Source organism: Hetaerina americana, unplaced genomic scaffold, assembly GCF_022747635.1.
Source record: "Hetaerina americana unplaced genomic scaffold, ioHetAmer1.1.p SCAF_9, whole genome shotgun sequence".
NCBI classification, from domain to species: Eukaryota; Metazoa; Arthropoda; class Insecta; order Odonata; family Calopterygidae; genus Hetaerina; species Hetaerina americana.
In genome coordinates, this window is record NW_027287538.1 from 22,591,278 (window position 1) to 22,606,350 (window position 15,073).

Consider the following 15,073-nt stretch of genomic DNA (forward strand, 5'->3'; position numbering starts at 1 on the left):
CATTTGTATCACGTTTGATTCAATATCCAGATACAGACCTAGTTAAAACATTAAGTCATATTATTAATTAATTTTCGTTAACTATTTCAAAACAAAATGTATATTTGATTGAATGAGTGTATTGATTGATTTATTTTCATTTGATGAGTGGATTGGTTGATTTGAGGAGATCTGATAAGTTGGCGGGGCGTTAGAAAGTAACGGAGGCGCATTCAGGAGAAAGGTTATTGGTGGAGTTGTACTTTCTGAGGAAATGGTTGAGGTTTTATAGGATGGATGTCAGAGACTCTAGGCCAGAGAAATATGTGGTACAAATTGAAATAGGGTTGGTTTCTGCGGTGGGGAAAGGTTTGGAAGTGTAAGCATGTCTTCGGATTCTTTTGTATATATATATTTTAGTTCAATAAAGTATAATATTTATGTGCACATGTACACTCAAATGAAGCTACAAACACCTAGAAAGGACACTCCCGAATATGTACGATGTTTCGACGGGCAGGCCGTCATTTTTTGATAGTAGAAGTCTCATTATAAAGATGACGGCCTGCCCATCGAAGCGACAAAAATATTCATTGGGGCCATTTCTTTGTGTTTCTTTGTCTAGTTAATATTGAACCAGAATTTTAGCTATATTTGTGCCGTTGTTGAAGAGCGTTCGTTTTCGAAGATATTATTATAGATATTCTACCGGTTATGGTAGGTTTCGGATGGATACAAACTAGCAAATAACTGCATTTTGGTGCTATGCTAGGGGGGACTTGGGGAGAGGTCCGTGTGGGGGATAGGAACTTTCGAGAATTGATGAGGTTCGATTTTAATGGGAGTGAAAATTCATTGGACCGGGTGGATCCTCGTCCAGTCTTCGAGGAAGTGAAATGGAACGCTAAAGATCTGTTCAAGGCTCGTCTAACCGAGGGAGTTGGGAATCGTGCTGAATTCGCCGCGTTACCCGCAGGGGATCACCGGAAACGTTCGCCCCGGGGGTCATTATCTGCCTCTACCTCAGACGCGCACAGGCGCCAAACCACCCTAACCTCCGCGCAGCAGCTTGCGTGATCGGCACCAAGTACTTACGGACGCCAGTTCGGCCCTAGTTTTACTTGACACGGACGATTTTTCTCTGACCAACCCGAGTCCCGCGTTCTCGAAGGGGTTAATGAGGCGTGCAGGGAGGCAGGGATTTTTCGAGCCTCGCGTTAGTGGGAAGTCCCGGGTGGTCCACCGGCACAGGCGATTCTACCCCGCCTGCCTGCACCATCGCATAAAGCTGTTCTTTTTTTTCTGTTACGTTCGTCGAAACGGTCAACTGCATCTGGTCCACGCGGTGATATCTCCTGTGACCAAAACCTCCTGAGGTTCGATGAAAGAAAATGTTTCCGCATGCAGTCTGCCAGCACGGGAACCCGGGGAAGATTGAGAAATTAGGGAAATGTCATTCTTCCGGAACAATCAAGAGAAACCCAAGAATTCTAATTTATTTTCCGTAAAAATCGGTTCAAAGCACATTTCATCTACATACTTAAAGCGGTGTCCGGCTATCTTCCACTGCCTGGTAGAAAGATAGAGGGTTTGTGGGTGTGGAAGATAGCACACCAGGCATTTAATATTGCTATAAGTTCTTGAGACACTTGTGAATAATTATAATTCTTAAATTTACCTGTCTCTCAAGCAATGGAAATAAGCCTTAAGAAAAGTTTTATCTTCACCACAGAATGTCTAAGTGTCAACATATCTTACCGCATGATTGGAGGGCTTCTGGTCGCAAGTAGTGTCTACCCTTGTCACTTTTGATTTTTATTCTACGATAAACAAAACTACCAAAAATGGCGAAGAAGTAGTACGATGACAGCGTTGTTAGAGGTAAACAGTTTCGTCAAGTTTATTTTGCGTACATTTTAGTGATAATTTTTTAAATGCATTACTATCAAGAGGAAATAATGTGTGCTGTTTTTAGTTTGAATGATTTTTCTCTTGCTTTGGAGAGATTTTCAAGGTTCTTGTCGATCAATGATGGCAATGAAATCTTTATTTGATTCAATCGGCACCTCGGCTAACCAATTCTGATGTTCCCATTCCGTTTCAATATTGTATTCATTGAGTTCTGGAAAACGCCTTGGAACACTGTGGGAGTGTCTTGATGTCTGGCCTCCATGTTTTCCAAGTTCCAGAAAAAAAACATCGAGGTTGATCTATTAATCCGGAAAGGTTTTCAAGGACGGTGTCAATGCCCTTCCAAAATGGGTGGGGTAATGTAAGAGAAAGGTCCTGAGTCTCCAGATGATGTCCTTTAGATGTTTGCGTGGTATTGGGTACCCATTCCTCCTTTGGTTTAGCCTAATGTGATTGTGTGTATATGTTTGCGTGTACGCACACACACACCCAAGCAGATAACACTTGGAAGGCACAGTAGAGCACAAAAAGTATATATATATATATATATATATATAAAGAAAAAATATATGTAATAAAAAACCATAAACACAGTAATCAACCCATATATATATAAAAATAATTCTTTTATATATATATAAATAATATATATATTTTTATATGTATATTTGGAATATATATATATATATACATATATATATACATACATATATATACATATATACATATATATATATATACATATATATATACATATATATATACATATATACATATATATATATATACATATATATATATACATATATATATATACATATATACATATATATATATATATTTAGGAAACACGTAAGAAGACATATTGTCGATAGTTTGAATTTTCTGTCTTTTACTCGGACCTTATTCAGGTTAAACTCAAATGACTATAACCTGAAGAAGGCCTTAGAGAAAGGCTGGAACCTCAAACTAACTACAATATGAGTGTCCTTTTACGTTTCTCATATAAATATGTATTTAAATATATATATTCATATATATATATATATATATATATATGATTATATGTATGTATGTAACAGGTTTATCAATAAAACCTCATCCTAAATTTCTTTTATATCTACAACTACATGGTACCCTGCCAGCATTCGCTAGGTTGTGTTGTACGGGGTGATCAACACCAGGCTTTCAACATAAAAAATTAAGTTTTCCTTAATTTCCGGTCACAAAAATATGTAAAATAATTCAAATAGTGCATAAATGTACAGATACCTGCACTGCGGCATCTCAGTGAGAAACACTTCCGTCGGCAAGAGAGGCGAGCTGCCAGCTAGAAAAAGAACAATAATCTGAGTTAAAATGAAAGAATAGCAGCATACTACACTGCTTCGAATGAAAGAAGAAAAATAATTTCCATCCAAGTGCGGTTTCTTACTGTTATTCCGATCTCCTATCCTTCGTGGGGAAACGTGACATTTATATCAGCGTAAAATTTGTTTGCATACTGGTTTAGACTGTAGTCAAAGACTTTCTATAAAAGAGAACCGGTTAAAGAATTATCATTTATTTGTAATTCCTTGACTAAAAAGACGGAAAGCGAAAAACAATGAAGAGAGTTTCATGGAGATCGTTAAAAACGGAGGCCATAAGATAAAAGACTTCTCTCTCCATATCCCTATTTCTGTTCTCTGTGGGAATAATTTGAACGGAAACGTCCGTTAGTATTAATATATAAAATATATTCTCTTGACTTTAAAGTATCGTTCTAAAACCAAAATGGTTCCTTTTGAAGAACCATTCGTTTATCGTGTCGTTAAATCCTCTCTATGCTCCCACAAAGTCGTCAACATTACCATATTGTAAATCAGCTGGATGTTTTCTTAAGATACATGAATAGGAATCTGCTATACATTTTTTTTACCTTTTGACATGGTTTAGAGTCACGAATGATTGCTGTTTAAGGCTTAATCCTTTAATTATATAGCCGTGACGAGTAATGAGTAATTGCTTCGTGAAGTGTTCGAAACAGATGAATGCAGATGACTACATTGTCTAAGTATCGCAAATTTATCGGTTCATTTTGGACGGTGCTGATATCCGGCGGACTATGATCCATATAGACTCTTCCGACCCGTGAGACAAATGACCTTGCCAGCTCTTTCTCCCGCACTTAACCGGGTCAACAAGATAGTGACCCGACAAATTAAGAAAGCCCGTGAAGGACCATCAGCAAGTTCAACCCAGAGGAAACGTACCGTTCTAAAATATCCGTTCAGCATTGGGATATAAAAATAAAGAGCTTAATAGCCGTTTATTTGGTTATCCAAAATAAAAATAATTGAAATAAAATATATAAATTACAATTAAAAGTAATTTATTGGGTCTTCGTGTAATTGGAGTTATTATCTGTGACCATTTGTGCATTCTCCTTTTCGGAAGATGAGTCGACTTCCTTGTCCCTGCCAGATAGTAATTTTCCCACACACCCTCACCGCTCTTCCTTTTCTGGCCTTCGTTCTTGTCCTTCAAGTTTCTCTTCCGTCAGTTTTCTCTTCCCTTGTGATTCTTGTAAATAAATGGTTAGACCTCGCCTTGAATGCTCGTCGGGTGTTTGGGACTATTCACAGAATAAGGACCTAATTGCGGAGTTTTAAACGGTATACAAAGAGAATGTGTTCCTTTTGTGAAGATTCTTTATGAACGAACAGAAAATATTTGATTGTTTTCCTTGGCCTGAAGGCCTTGGTTGGGAGACATTGGCAACAGGAAGATTACAGGCCGATTTTAAAATTTTCGTGCAAAAAGTACGAATCATTCGAAATGAACGCGGTTACAGCAGGAATGATCCTAGTGCCGCATTACACTATAGTGTTAGGTGTAACTTATCACTATAGGTGAGACTATAGTGATAAGTTACCCAAGTGAAATTGACCGCAGAGCCATTAGATATATAAGGAAAAATATTTCCCTCGAACGATGCGTGAGCACCACATTATGAAACATACTAGACGACAAATCGATTGGCAACTACCCTAACGGCAGGTGACCTAATACCCCTTACCTTACGCCTTCTTGGTTGCTTGCGTGGTGAGACGTTTATGAATAAATTCTGGCACGAGGTGTTCTCAGTTCATTTGGTCCGTTTCCTCTCTAAATAGAGCTCGTTTCTCTTAATTTCTCTCAATTCTATTTTATGTCTCTCTCCATTGTTTTTATTAATCCTGCTTGTCTATAACCGCATGTTATTTTAGCAAGGTAATTTCCTATCTTCATCCCGAACGTTGTCTTAGGTTTAGTTATTCTGCGTTCGCTTCTCGTCGAAAACCTTCCCTCCCGCGGAGTTCTGCTTCTGAGATAGCTTAAGGTTTTGCATGTTCTTGTCTTTCCTCAATGCAACAGTTTGAAAGTGTAAAAATCATTCGCCTTGGTCGGGATTCGTTCCTGGATCCCTCGATATTAGGACGACTCGGTAGCTTAACTGGCTAAAATTAAACCGGATATCGAAGGATCAGAGTTCGTATCCCGATCGCGGGGAATTTTTTCACACTTTGAAATCGTGGTATTATTATGGAAAATTAGCGGATGACTCCGTTAAAAGTTACTGTCGTGGCATTTCTCTGAGTTTCTTTTGATTTCTCTCCTCTCAGAACAAAATCCTCTTCAAGACTCTGTCTGATTCACTCTTCAGGAAAACTATATCCCAAATGGCCCTCGTTCACCTCGCTGGACAGTGCTGCGGATTAACATCATGACCAAACTGCCTTAATCATAATGGACATACCTACTCATTTGTATTTTTAACAGTCTTCTGCGCGATGAGAAAATTAACTTTTATTAAACGTCGAAAATAACTGCGAAAATTTGCTACGCGAAGGTGGTAGTTAGTCGAATGAATAGTTTATTGGCTGCTGGAATAAATATAACCGTCGATTTATTGAAAAGAGATTTTTATCTGTGATTTCTCTCATTGAGTCCGCCGGATGAAACCAGTAGTGATCCCGCCGCTTCGCTAAAATGGACTGAAATCAATTACGATGAAAAAAACATGCACGCAACGGTAATGGTCATCAAGGGAAAAGAAACGTACCTTTTATAATCTGTCACCATTTGTGAAAATGATTCGTCAATTAAGTCAGTTTACAACTGCTAATTGCTCACGGATATCATAAAAATCTCTCGTTCTCGTTTGCGAGCCAATAGTGGATGCTCCCAATTTCTCACGTTTTTTTCCTGAATTGGCAGCTTCAGTCAAGTTCTATTTCAATAGGCTCTATAAATTCGTGTATGGTGGGAGGTGGTAAACAAAATAAAATGGTGGGGTGAACAACCAAAATGCATTACCGTTGGCCTGATTAACTTCCCTGAGTGGGAAGATCGAGCGAATATCGCCTAAATTACAGCAATTGTTTATTAACGTTTCGTGGCCTGCCATCTTAATTTCCCAATATCGACGATCGACTCAAATGAAATTATCGTAGTGGAAACGATATATCGACACTGCCATAATTTTCGAGTGCATCGAGCAAAATCACGCGACTCTTCCTTAACGTCAATGGCACTTCAAATTCACAGCATGCATACCAATGCCGAACATCGTCTATTGATGAGATATTCATGTGCATACTCTTGGGATGGTATATCAGTTGCCCACACGTGATTGCTTGTGGTAATAATTGTCGTCTCTCTGATGCTTATTACCAGGATGCCGCCCAAATACTCAACATAGTTGATAGCGGTGATAAATGCATCGATAACGTCATTCATATTACCATACTGATGGTAAAAATTCACCGTTCACATTTTTCGGGTTCTTTAAATTTTCCAAATCGACTGGTCGATATGAAGAAGTATCGACAAGTTGTCGATATATCGCCATATCGCACAGTCCTATCTACCACTCTATTTAAGAGGCAGATATGTGAAGGTGTCTCCTGAAATGGTGAGTGGGAAAGAATAGAAATGAAAAGATAGAGATGGGGGAAGAATACTTTATTCGTCCGCAGGTACGCGAGCCCACCCCTCACCTCAAACCCCCAATAACTCCCCTCCCCCCCCTACACACTCACTCCTCTCCATTCATCCGCCGCCTCGGGGACACGGCGAACGAACACTGCGATCGGGTGGCGCGGTAGTCGGTTTGCGGGCGTTGTTAAGAGGTGGCAGGAATAGGGGGAGGTGGAGCTCTCTCGAGGGTGGTGTGTGTGTGTGTGTGGAGGGGGGTGATGGGGAGAAGGGGGTTTGCGGGAGAGAGGGCGGAAGAGAATCCCCCCTCCGGCAGTGGACGCTGGTGTGAGTGAGGGGGATAGAGAGAGTGGGAGGGTCGGGATGGGGTGGGAGATTGATACGCGTGGAGAACAGGTTATGCATGTACCGGGGAGCTGTTTTCTTGAATGGAGAGGGTGGTGGTGGAGTGGGTGGAGCGAGGAGGTGGGGAACGAGATGGAGGGGAGGAGGAAACTCCGTCGGGGGGCCGTGGGAATGGACCAGAACCGAGATTTTTCCCCCCTCTCTCCCCAGTCGACCTGGAATCGCGCAAGAGTGGTGCGTGGATGGTGTTTTTTTTTCGGTCATTCCTTATGCTTTTTTTATTATTCCCCTCTCCTCCTGGACCTCTCTCTCTCTGTCTCTCTGCATCCCCACCCCCAACTACTCCCCGCCTCGCTTTAGTCTTCCTACTCTCCCCCACCCCCCCACCCCAAGTTCCCATTGAGCTGAGGCCTCCTGCTTTAGCGTAGGCGGTGATGAAAATGCATGGGTCAAAGAATGCTTGACATCTTATTCTCTAAGCCCTTGTTATAAAAATGGTTTTCTTCCATCTACTTGTGATCCAATGGACCAAGACGCTTCACGCTTTGACCACGCCGTTGGGAACAATAGGTTTCGGGGCGTAACTTTGAAGGAAATCTTTCACATCGCGATTTATTAGCGAGGGCCAAAATATCCACGGCATTGTCTCCGCATTTAGATTTTCTTCTCGTGATTTCCTTTGCGGGTGTCGCTTCGGGATGATGCTGCAAAGGAGGAAAATATACGTGCGATAGTTGAGAAGATAGCGGTTGGTTTATCGTTTCTCTAAAACTTGAAATTTGCCTCAGTCTGTCGATGGTTGATTGTGGTGATTTGCCTGGACCGAAATTTGCGATGGCGGACGTCTTCCCCACAAAAATCCCGTAGAAATAGTGTTCATGTATCCTCTCAAAGTAATAGGAATCTATTAAGCGTAGACCACGCGGTGGTTGGTTGAGAAGGAAAATGTGTTAACTGTTGTAGCGTGTTGGTTAATGGGAAAAGGAAATCTATTATTTTTTTCTTATTTCGACTTGTTTTCGATCTTTACTTATACTGTGATTCTATACTCTTTATATTTCTGTTGACGCATTAAATATAGCACTTAAGTTTTACATCGCTCCTAGGGAACGGAGTGTCAAAAAATCATTGTGTGTCAACATAACGAACGTTTTTACCCATCTTCTATTCTTGACCCGCCGGTGATATGGCAAATACCGTCGGAAATATAGTGGACGCGCCGTTAACATTTCAAGGCACAGGGGACTTCGTAACATGTGCTGGACGCGTTACTATATTTATTCGGTAGAAACGAAGGAAATGGTTCACAATCGTATTTATACAACTCGCAGCGGTTATTCGCACTCCTCCCCCCCCCCACCCACCCACGGCCGCTCTGTATTTTCTGATTACGGGAATTCTCCAACCTAGCGATACCTTTTGTTACGTTTGTTGTCCTTTTTTTTTAGTTCCTTCCCCTTATTCCGTTCATTTTGCCGCTTTGGGATCAAGTGAATCGAATCGTGTTGCTGCTCCCTCCCCGCTAACCGAAACCTCCCGATATCCGAACGGATCGTGGAGTAAGGGGCGGGAGAAGGAAAAAAAGAGAGAGAGAGAGACAGGCTTCTTTCGGCACGAGTCGGTCAATTGACGAGGTCAACTAAGCGAGACTAACCGTGAGCGAATGTGGTGGACGCATTCGAGGTTTCGCTTGTTTTTTCCCTCGTCCCTTTAATTCCCCCACCACCCACGTGTAACCCTCCCTTGCGTGGCGTCATTGTTCCTCAATATGCACTTGGTCGGGTTCACTTGTTCTCGACGAATTTCGTCTGCCTTTCCTTCGCGCCCACCTCTCTCTCTTTCTCCTCCAGCGTCCTAGTTGATTTGTTGTTTGCAGGCGCAGAAATGAGATTCCATGCTATTAATTTTCGTGGCCTCATTCGGTTGCACCTCCAGCGATTTCCGATCGGCTTTTTATTCGTTTGCGAGCGAGGATGGTCCTGGTTTCGAGAATGACTCACGCTCTCTCCCTTCCTTCGGGCGAATAAGTCGCCGCTGCCCTTCTTTCTAAGAGCAAGTCGTCGATGTGTGAGGGGCTAAAAAGGCTAGCTAACAGTGGTTGTTATTAGTTGAGGCAACCGAGCCTTTAGGTCAATTCCTTCCGATATCGCAACCTTAGCTGTCGGATTTAGATATGTGGGTAATTTCGTGGATGTAGGAAGATTAGGGACTGGGACAAAAGTCAAGAGAAACCCGGCGTCGGCATTAGCTACTCGTGACGGAAGGGGCCATGGGGCCCACACAGTAAACAAAAAGGCGTGCAGCTGTAAAAATCCTTTATCTATACAAATGGATATCGGAGTTCTACTTCTACATGCTATCCTGCTAGCCAGTGCTCGGGTCTGTGGCAGGGGGTGTTTCAACACCAGGCATATAGCATAGCATATATATATATATATATATATATATATATAGTTACTTCCTTCCTTCCCTATATATATGAATACCTATGTATAGTTACTTCATTTTTTGACATGGAAATGAATGGTTGAGTAAAGATGTTAAGGAAAGACACGCCAAACCGTAAGTACATATGTAGCGTGGTTTTGTAAGAGGCGGAAATATGGTCATTGAGGCAAGATTTTCAGGAGTAGATTGGAGATTTTGAGATAATGTGGGTGTGGAGATGGAATGAAAGGGTGTGATGGAGAGGGAGGAAAACAAAGGAGAAAGTATGGTGGTGAAGAGAGGGGATTGCTGGGAAAAATCATAAGGAGGCAGGAAAGATGGATTCAGTGCAATTTGATTGGGGAAGGGATTTTGAAGAGAGTGATAGAGGGGAGAACGTTAGGCAAGCGAGGAAGGGGAAGGAATAGCATGCACAGCTTACAAGTAGTGAAGGGAGGAAAGAAGTTTGCGGAATTGAAGAGGGAGACTTACTATATTTTCCGATGTCAGGTGTTGATATTTTGATGAGAGAGGCAAGTAAACGTATTTTTGTACAATTGCATAGGCAATTTTCATACAAAAACTATCGTACTAACCGGTGGAATGCCGAAAAAATGCGCGTGTGAAATAATTCAAGTTATGTAGATCAAATAAATACAGATACTTGCGCTATGGTATCTAAATGAGAATTACTTCTTTAGAATTACAATAAGACCTCTAGGTTCCTAGAAGGACAATAACTAAGGGTAATAAGGAAGGAAGGACAATAACTAAGGGTAATTTTTTAAATTTATCTTTTTCTTGCTGATTAACGGTTGTAAATGGGATGGGGATTCACTTGTTTTGTTAAAGAGATTTGTGTTTTGAAGTCTGGTTTTATGTATTATCTTTTACGATTATTTGGGACTTGTGTGCCACCTGACAATGTCTATCAGCACATGTGTATTTTTAATAATAATAATAATAATAAAAATAAGATCTCCGTGACATCTGATCATTTAGATAAGTTGTCTCAACACAGGGCCTTGGAATGATTCAACCTATCGTGCCGAGTGATGGCCATTTCGATTCAGTTTTTAGCTTGTAAGCAAATTGGATTGGCCAGGAAATCAAATAGTAGGACAGCATTTGGTATATTTGGGGAGAACGTTTTGACAATATGGGGTAGTTTAATGACAAAGGACTTAATGAAGATGCAAAATGACACATAAGAGTGAAAAACCTTATTATGGAGCTTAGTTTTGTGTGTTTTCAACGGTTATACCATATCGGGTTCCTCTTTCTTCAAGGATGGCGCGCGCCACCCCTCGCCCGTTATGCTTTTCCGTCCCTGGACCCCACCGAAATTACCGAAAAGCGAGCGCCTTTCCCTTCACGAATCGCACTGCTCCGAAAAAAAAACTGGCATCGACTAAGTGGGCATTATCTCTGTCTTTCTCGCCCGAAAATGGAATTTTTCCTTCTCTCATTTCCTGTGAAGTCCGTTTTATTAGCGCTTCCTGTCGTCCCTCGCCCTTTAATGATTGCCGGTTTTGCGATGCATCGCCGGGGATGGGAGCCTCCTCCCCCCCCCCACGCCCTCCCCCCACGCCCATGCCCCCCACAATCCTTCCTCTCGCTACAATCTTGTTTGCGTTCGAGCAAATTGGCGGGCGATGCAAATTGCACCCTCAAAAACTCCAAACTCGCTCTTCGCCGTGCCCTACGTAATCGTTTCAATTGTTTTTTCTTTCTGTCGGAGGCGAGAAATGCGAGAAGCCGTGCCTTTGGTTTCGAGTTTGCCCTTTTGATTTTTTCCGACGTTTTCCCGAGGCTGGTTTTCGAGAATGTTCTCCTTAACCCCAGCTCAGGGCTCTTTATTACTATGTCTCTTAAATGTTTCGATCGAACTCCAAAAACTTTCTTCAGCGAACAGCTCTTCGAGGTCGTATCTTTATTGTTTCTGCTCGATTAATAAAAATCTAGGAAACACTGCTTTATGCTTCGAATGGAATCCAGTTACCATTCAAGGGATCAGGGAGTATTGGCCGTCGGTTGTCTTTTCATCTTTACAGTTAGATTCGCACGGATATAATTGCAAAGACCTCCGAATGAGTGCATCTACATTTACTATGTGGAGCCATTCAAGCAACCGTTTATGGTGCTTGGCAGAGTTAAATTCCATACCAGTGGTCCACCGTTGAATGTATATTATATGACAATGTTAGCGACTAATTATGGAAGTTTCAAGCGGAAATTTTGTATTAACTTTTACGAGCTGCTTCACGTGCATAGAGGACCTTGGTGTAAAATACTAATTTACCTATGCGACGCGAGCAGCTAGTAAGGCATAAATAGAATAACGCCTATTTGGTATGAGCAAATTGGATTCTAAACGCCCTCCTTGTTGATTCTTCCGATACCTTATCGTTATTGGTGAAACGGACATTAGCAGAAAATGAAGGAATAAAATTTAAAATTCATTTACTCGTATACTCTGTGAGCGTTTACAGAGCTTCATAATGGATTTATACACGACTCTTCAGTACATTAATATACATATTCTCAAGACTTCTATCCTCACTTGTAATTTTCCAATTTTTCGCATAAATGCCACCATATTAATCGTGACTTAACGCGTAAAATTTTGCGATATTTCGAAAAAATTAAGCACACTCCCTCACCTCATCTATCGTAACTAATTATGGAGCAAATTTTGTGTATGGTTTCCAGGTATCTAAATACTTTCTCTTTATGGTGCGTAGGGAAAAGCTGTCTGCAGAAATAAATGCACTCACGGGTTAATATGCAAAGTTGCTTGATTGCTGATTAAAATAGTACGTATTCCGAGAGTTAAGCCGAACCCCGTCTCACCTAATCATTCTCGTTCATATACTCGTGGAGGTTCTATCCTTAGCGAACTCCATGTATGCATGGTGCAAGGGATTTCGCGAAAATTTATGTTCATTCCCGCGTATGAAACCCTTGGATGCTTTATCCGTCCAGCGTGTGTTACATTAATCGCTGTCCACCGAGCTCCTTAGTTGGCCAAGCTGGCGTTTTAGGAAAGACAAAAGGATTAAAGATCCCTTTTCAAGAACTGTCTTCTCGAGTCAGGGGTTGAAAAACAAGAGGCACCGTGCATTCGTTGTCTTGGCGAAATACTGGCGAAGACCGGGAGTGAATAGACATAACGGTTGCGCTTTGTTATTAATGGTAATGCGTTCCCCCGCACAGTAAAACACAATGTTTTATACCCGCATGGGACGGCGCTACCGGGGGCTCTCTGGTTTTTTTTTGGTGTTTTCTTTTTCTTTATAACCGCCTGCAAATGACACCCCATCCATTCGCGGACGGGATGGAGCAGATGCTGCTTGTTGCGAGAGCGCCCCCCATCATCTTTTATCCTCCCGCGACATGCGCCGCTCTCGTGTGGTGCCTCCTCCTTGCGCCTTCCACCCTTCCTTTGTTCGCCCTTCCATCCCTTTTCTTTTCTTTTTTTCTCATTTATTTATTTTTACTCCTTCCCTTTCGACTGTGAGGGAGAGAGAGAGAGAGAGGAGTGAGGTGTGAGAGGGGAGGAAAAAAATATCATTCGAAGTGTTACCTTTCTCGTAGAGTTCGGGAATTAAATGTTTTTTCACCGTCGCTTGTAATTTTTTTATTCGGGGATCTGCTTCTCTCCTCCCTGTGTTGCCAAACGGTGGTAATTTTTGATGCTGAAAATGTTTGTGGGGAGATATTATAAAAAAACTTGGGTGAGTGTGAGCGGGCGGATAGGAAGAACGAAATAACCGCGAGACCGCGAACGTGGCAACGCTGCGGTCGGAACCACCAATGACATTTCTCCACCCAACCAATCCCCTCCCCGCCCTGCGGCGCTGCAGCTAAACTCGAGGAAACGTTTACAGGGTGTAAGATTATCGTTTGCGCCCGTTGGGTATTCTTGTCTCAAGCCGGACGGGCGTGCTTGCTGCTGCTCACGACTGGGGCTCGCGCGCGCGCGTTTGTGGGTGTGTAAGATCTAGGCGAGTGTATCGCTTTTCCCTTTGCGGTCAGATCGATCGAGGGTGAAGGGAAGCTATAACCCGACACCCAATCGGTGGAGTATATCGGATATGTGAGTCGGTTGGGACCCACTGGCGATGTTTTGTTTGCCGTCTTTCGATCCGGAACGTCTTGGAGTTTAGTTCCTCGGTCGCCTGACGATGACTTCCACCGTGTCATCATTTAATTTTTTTTATTTTTCGGGAATTGAGCGTGGGAAGTAGAATATTTTTTCAACATTTCTTTTGAGACATCATTTTTTGACACTGGCATCGCTTAAATTGGTTTGGGCTTGATTGCATGAACGGATTTCATGGAATGTACTAGTTTTAAAAACCTACTAAGCCCTATACGGCGTGTGAAATTCACACATCAGGGTAGGAGGGCCAGTTCCTTTCCCTGTGCCGGTTATGGTTTCCCAGGAAGATCTGGTACCCGAAAAATCACATAGCTTGGGTGGAGCTGCAGGTTCCCCGAGTACTTTGCCCGGGAATTGAACCCGGGCCCCTACGGTCAGCAGTTCAACGCTCTACCCCCTGGACGACCGCTACCCATAAAAAATATATATGTACAAATAAATAAATATATATATATATATATATATATTTATTATATACATATTTTTGCTTGTGGGTCGCGGTAGTCCAGTGGGTAGAGCGTTGGGCTACTGACGGGAGGGCCCGGGTTCGATTTCCGGGCAAGCCTCTCCAGGCACCTGCAGTTCCACCCAAGCTATGTGATTTTTCGGGTACCAGATCTTCCTGGGAAACCATAACCGGCACAGGGAAAGGAACTGGCCTCCCTACCATGATGTGTGAATTTTCACACGCCGTATAAGGCTTAGTACTGGGTGAACTCTACCATCACCTACCAAACCGACCTTAGGGTTGATTACTGTGTTTATGGTTTTTTTATATGTGCGTGTATACAGGTATATACACATATGTCTCTATAAATATGTGTGTATATATATAAATATAGATAAATATATATATATATATATATATATATATATATATATATATATATATATATATATATATATATATACACACGCACATACTCATACACATATTTACGCATGGACATCGGATTAAAGTTATTTCACACTAAAAGTCGCGGTAGTATGGATATGTTCCCAGAATATTAATTTGTAAGATGGGATCTCACTGTAGGTGATTTGCGATCAGAATACTCGCCGTCGCCGAAAAAGCGTTGAATGCTTTGGAGGAGAAAAATTATTACTAGAGCAAATGAATTCAGAAATAATATTTTATCTATATGCTTAAAAAGTTTGTCCTGAGTCGTATGGCTTTATACTTCTTCATTCAGTGGTAAAAAAGATCTTTCTTTTTCTTTGCTTATTGAATTTTCTTTTATTCTTTCTCGATATTTTACAAACGTTACAGATATCAAGGTTGTT

At 41.7% G+C, this 15,073-nt stretch overlaps 1 protein-coding gene across 1 annotated transcript in view; it reads left to right on the top strand.

The window, feature by feature from the left end:
* Nucleotides 1–15,073, top strand: part of pnt (ETS transcription factor pointed) — a 677,261-nt gene that overhangs the window by 289,247 nt on the left and 372,941 nt on the right. The gene's annotated exons all lie outside the window — the stretch shown is intronic.